Source organism: Excalfactoria chinensis, chromosome 2 (assembly GCF_039878825.1).
Source record: "Excalfactoria chinensis isolate bCotChi1 chromosome 2, bCotChi1.hap2, whole genome shotgun sequence".
NCBI classification, from domain to species: Eukaryota; Metazoa; Chordata; class Aves; order Galliformes; family Phasianidae; genus Excalfactoria; species Excalfactoria chinensis.
The window spans coordinates 102,076,097-102,082,096 of NC_092826.1; positions in this window are offsets into that span (position 1 = coordinate 102,076,097).

Here is a 6,000-nt window from a genome sequence, read left to right on the forward strand (position 1 = left end):
CAGAATAGAGACAGAAGTATTTGACATTTATTTGCTTGTGTTTCGAAATCACATCTTGGTTGAGAAAGAGGGAAAGAGAAGAAATAAATACCTCTTAGAAAAACAACAATAAAAAAAGTACACTTTATGTTTGGTTGGAGTCAGATTAAACAATTATATTATGCCAATCATATCATGATCTGTTTTATTTATTAACCTAAGATTTAAAATATAGTAATCATGTTTGTCTTCTGTACATATTAGTCTTCACTTGCATTCGTTTTTTCAATCTTTATTGTGATTTTTATTCTAAGTGCTAAGTTTAGCTCTCTTTCAATGTTAATTGCTATGTTTATTTTTCTTTTTAATTTCAGAGGCCTGCAGTACAGTTTGAACTGGAGATTAATTAAATTCCTGATAAATCACATTCTAACAGGAAACCCTATTGTGGACAGGGCCAGGCTATATTTAAAGAAATATAAATAATAGTGATAATAAATCTTCTCATTCAGTTAGAATCCAGTGCAAATAAGAACAGAAGTTCAAACTGGCATAACACTCCTCAGACAATAAATTTGCCTTGGGAAACACATGAGAGTGTAGGACTCCTTATATCTAAGGCTAGAGTCTCTGAACTCTGGTGCTTTATTCATAGCGTTCTAGTTACAAACTGTTGACTTCTGTTGTCGTCACTATGCTTATGATGATGGCCTAAGGGAGAAAGTTGGTTTCTACTCATGTCTTACAGAACAAAACTCAAGCACAGTCCCCTGAGCCAATATATATATATATTTTTTTTCCACTGAAAGGGAGAATACAAAGGAAAACATAACTGAACTACAGGTTACTTGCTTTCTCTGTGTTTAATTGTTTTATCAACTGTGATTACTACATTTTGTAAAAGCAGACCATGGAAAAAGTGCGTACTGATTATATGAGGAATACAAGTCAGAAAAAAAATAAAAATAAAAAAATCCTTACAAAGACCTACACTTCTTCTTAGTTGATATAATGAATTAGTTGTCTCATTTCTTGGACTATATCCTATTCTTTACTATCAAAGTTCTCTCTATAGGGTGTACAAAATCCCAAGGACATTTATGTTTAATCATCACAAAGATACCATTTTTGGTAGAAGTTCCTTGGATGACATGGGTATAAAGGTGCAGTGATATACGCCAAGACGCATCTATATAGGAAGACATGTAAAATTATTCAAGAAGTAAAAATTCTGTTAACAATTCCACCCATAGGAGAATAAAAATGGTGCACTTGATAGATAATGTTCAGTTTGCTGAATGTTCTTGTACTGTGCTCAAAAGAACCTCATACTACTGACAATACAGACCAGTTATGAACCAGAAACCAAAGTAGTTCAAAAAAGTTGTCAATACCTTATGATAAAGTAACAGTATGTCCCAGTTAAAGCAAAGAGAAAACTCTAAGAACTGAATATAAACACTGAAAAGTACAAAAAGTAAAAGTTAAAATATATATATATATATTTAAAGTGTCATCACTCAGATTAAAAAAAAAAAAAAAAAAAAAGAAAAAAAAAGCCAACAAACTGATAAATGATTATTTTGAAAGCAAGGGAAAATACTCCTCAGTATTATATATTTCCACGTTTATTCCCACAGGAACAGATTAATACCTTTCTATTACTGCATGGAACTGAAAGCTTTCCATAAGGAAGTTCTAGAATAAATACGTCCAAAAATAAGTTTTCCTGATTTCTATTGTATAGGACATACAGAACAAAAGAGAGAAAAGAAAGAAAAAGCCTGAAAAAGGGGAGAAAAAAAACCCAAATATTTGATGATGTGAAATGTTTGGAATTGCTGAATAATTGAATGCTTAGAACCTATAAAACCTCTTTCCATAAATCCTAGTGATTTATATTTACATAGTTTGTTTCCTCAAAGATCTCAGTCAGGAGCCTTAAACTCCATGAGATTTACTTATGTTGTTAGAGTTTATAAAAGAAATATTCCATTTTTTAAGGTCTGATAAAAAATAAGAGCTCTTTTTTCCCCCTGTAGTCCAAAACACCCTCAGAAAATGTAGAGTTATGCAAAATGCTAGTAATAGTAGTTATGATTCATTAGGAGATCATCTAAATTTCACATTTATCACTGTTGACTTTTATTCTTATCAAAACCTCTTTTGATACCTTAATTAAAAGCAAGATGACTCCATGCTATTCACCATTTTTCAGCTAATAGTTGCTTCCAGGGATTTTTGATTCTCCAAAAGCTGATAATTCAGAACTAGCTTCTACATAAACTAGCTTAGGGTTTTCAATAATCTTTCTATGCTACTTCACTGCAACAGCACAGTAAGTCAAGACTACTAGGAATAATTTGTCATAACTTCCAAATATTTTTTACTTATTCTGTGGCTCTTTTTAGCAAAAGGTCCTTTATTGAATATGAGGCAGTGAAGTAAATTTATTTTACAGGGTTGTACAGTATATGAAATTCTGCAAGCTCAATCAAATCCCTTATCAGTGGATAAATTTGAAGCACATACACCTCCATCAAATACTCCTGGCATTTACATGAAAACAACAGCAAAAATACATCTTCCTATAAGAAACAGAGCTTTAGGAAAATACTGCAATGGCAACTTCAAGTATCCATACTGTGCATTTGAAGAATAGCATGTTTATGTTAGGTTTAATATAGCAGAGAAATCTGTGCTGCCAGTAGTGTCTGACAAACATCCCTCAGCTTCTGGAGGCAAAAGTGTTGAGAGTTGAGTTTTTATGAGCTTTTAGGCTCAGGCTTCTGAGCAAAGACTGTCAACAAGGAAAGCGCTCTTGCCAACTGTACTGGTGGTTTTGCAAGACCACTAAACACAATTTATTTTTTCTGTCTGAATATAGCATTTTTTATATTTGTCATGTTTTCCATATGGATATCATCTGCTGTTCTGAATGTTTAATGGTGGAATATAAGTATATAGAAACATGTTCAAAAGCCCTCTTATCTGTATAAACATCTCCAGAATAAGCAATTACAAAAATACTGCATAAAACGTAAGAACAGAACACCAAATGTAACTCACCTCAGCACGAATACAAAACCATATTCATCCTGTTTATCACTGTTAAGATAAATTAGTAAATATGAGAATGACAACTACAAAAAAATAAATAAATAATGTAGTTTTCTTACTTAGAGTGATGATGACAGTGTCATATGTTGTTTATTAATAGAAGGTCTCTTTTTTAAACAGTAGTATAGAAACTGTTCTCCAGAGAAAAAGAGCCATCAAAAATGTTAAATGTAAAATCAGCCCCATGTAGCAGTCCTGAGAAGAGATTTGAAAAACTGTAATAACCAACTGACCTCATAGACAGTCAGATAGACAATTGATAGATAACTTTTGGCATCATCTGTAATGATTCTCTCACTCAGAAAAACAGGCTAAGAAGGTGGTTGTTTTAATTGGACTTATTTTGTGAAATGCCTCACATTTCATTATTCAAAAATCAACATTTTCCTTCCCAGTACAAATCTGATACAACAGCATTTATTTTCATTTTAATTATCAATAGTAATTTGATTTTTTTAGCCGAACTCATAAAGTTTGTGGTTGTTCTTAAAATTGCCATAGAAATGACAATTATGGTCTCCTTGGAAATGCTCAGCATAGCTAACACTAATAGGCTCTGGAGGTCTGAGACAGGACTAGAAAAGCACATACTTGTTCTAGGCAGTTCTTTAGTCTTGTACTGAATGACACAGGCAAATCTTTAAATTTTCTGTAGTACTTATATTCAGTAAAACTACACAAAGGAATAAAGTTGTTCTGAAAGGGATTAGTGGGAGAATATAACCTAAAGAGCCCATTCACAGGAATTGCATATTTGTTATTCCTATCACACTGGAAAAGGAAGAGCACACAGAGTTAAAAATAACATTATCACAACAAATTTAGGCAGTCTGACAGAATGGATGTGGACAAAATAAAACATACTTAAAATTTTTGGTCAGAAATTTTGCTCAAAACTTCTGTATACACTTCAGAACTTCACGGAAGGGTTTAGAAAGATTTTGATGGAGATGGCATGAAAAACTTATTCCTGTATTTCAAATCAAAATGAATTTGGATGTTAGATCTCAGCTCATGCACACACCATGCACTACTGACAAGGTGGTAGCAATCAGATCTGTTTGTCATAGAACATTATGTTAGTTATAAGTTCCACTTCATCTAATTTGCCTAACATTTGGAGTAGATGGTTTCCTTAAAATGAAAAGAGAACATAATTCAAATATTGGTGAGATTTTTTTATATAATACGCAATATTTTCCTTTTACTGTTTGACAGAACAAGTGGGTTTTTTTTGTTTGTTTGTTTGTTGCTGTTGTTTTTTTACTGGGGGCTGGTGGGGGGGCAAGGGGAAGAACAAAAAACAGCAAAATGCGATATAGTTCTCTTGACCTTATTGAATCAAAGAGACTCTCAGAACTCAGCTGTGTTTCCCTGAAACAACACCCACACAAGGAATACAGACTAGCATGCTGAGGAACCAAAGCTGAGGCCTCATCACTGCAAGTAAGAATCCTCACAGATTCACACTCTAAGTGCTTCTGAGAAGATAGCTTAGCTCTTTGGTGTACCACAAGAATTCAGGCATTTTGTTAAAAAGTCCCAGCTGTATAGTAATCAGCACACATTTAATCCATCGCTTCTTTGCTATGAGACTGCAGTAAAGCAGAATAGATAATTTTAACAAGCATCCACTGCATTCTGTTATAATCTTCACTTGAGCTAGTACTTCATTTTTGTTGGTGATAATCTAGTATGCTGCACATAATTCAACAGGTCTTTTCAAGTCTTGGACCTCTAACACAGATTGGACATGAGCAACAGAAGGCATGAAAGGAGAAAGACCGTAAAAAATGTCACCCATATCCAAAAATAATATTCATAATTATGCATTTTATGCTGCATATCAAGAAATATTTGGAGAATTAAAACCATAGGTTGAACAGCTATGGAGGCATTGAAAGGAAGAACTATACAGCTTGTAACCCCTACTGTACTTAATAGAGATTATGCATTGCTAACATGTCCAAAAGCCTAAAGATTAATACAAATCTACTCTTAAAATAAACTATTTTGGAAGAAAACATTGTCATAAAATATGTGTGTGAAAGTGCATGTCAAAATTTGCAAGGATTTTGAGAAACGTTACAAGAAATTAAATGGAAAATAAATAATGTTTATTCTTCATGTCAAGACACATACTGGTCTACAAGACTGATGCATTTATGGAATTTGTGGTACTGCTAATTATTGTTAAAGCATTTCTCTCATTTCTATTCTTCTGATTTGACTACACTTCAACTAGAGGAGTACTTCCTTGGGAGTATTTTTGTGACATACAACCATAAATACCTGGCATCTTTTCCAAAGCACGAGCTGTGGTGAATCTTTTAAACTATACAAGCATATAAACTGCATCTTGAGATTCTGAAAAGTGCTTAAAAATCAATAATTGAGTGTTTTGTATGAGTATCATCAACTTTCTAGTGATGGCTTAAGAGGACTTTAAAAAAAGGTCATTGTGTAATACTTGAAAAAGTATAACTCCTCTCACCTTCAGCATTAAAATACCTCTTCATTTTAAAATATAATTGCATAATAATTGCATATGAAGAAAATAGTTTACTTCCACATAAAGATATTGTGTACCAAAATAGCATTCCTTGCAGAATTACTAAATTTTCATCGTAGTTATTTGATAAGTATACATTTCACAAGCTCAAGGAAAAATTTAGTAACATGAAGTGGTTTGGGTTGGAAGGGTCCTTAAAGATTATCCAGTTCCACCTCTCCTGCAGTGGGAAAACCTCATCTGCAGGGAAACCTTCCACTAAATCAGATTGCCTGAGACTTCATCCAGCCTGACTTTGAACACTGTTAAATGCCTTTAGACAAACATGGTAGAGAACTGGGAACCTGTTATTTTCAGCTTTGGTAATGAGCACTTCAGTTACATCCATT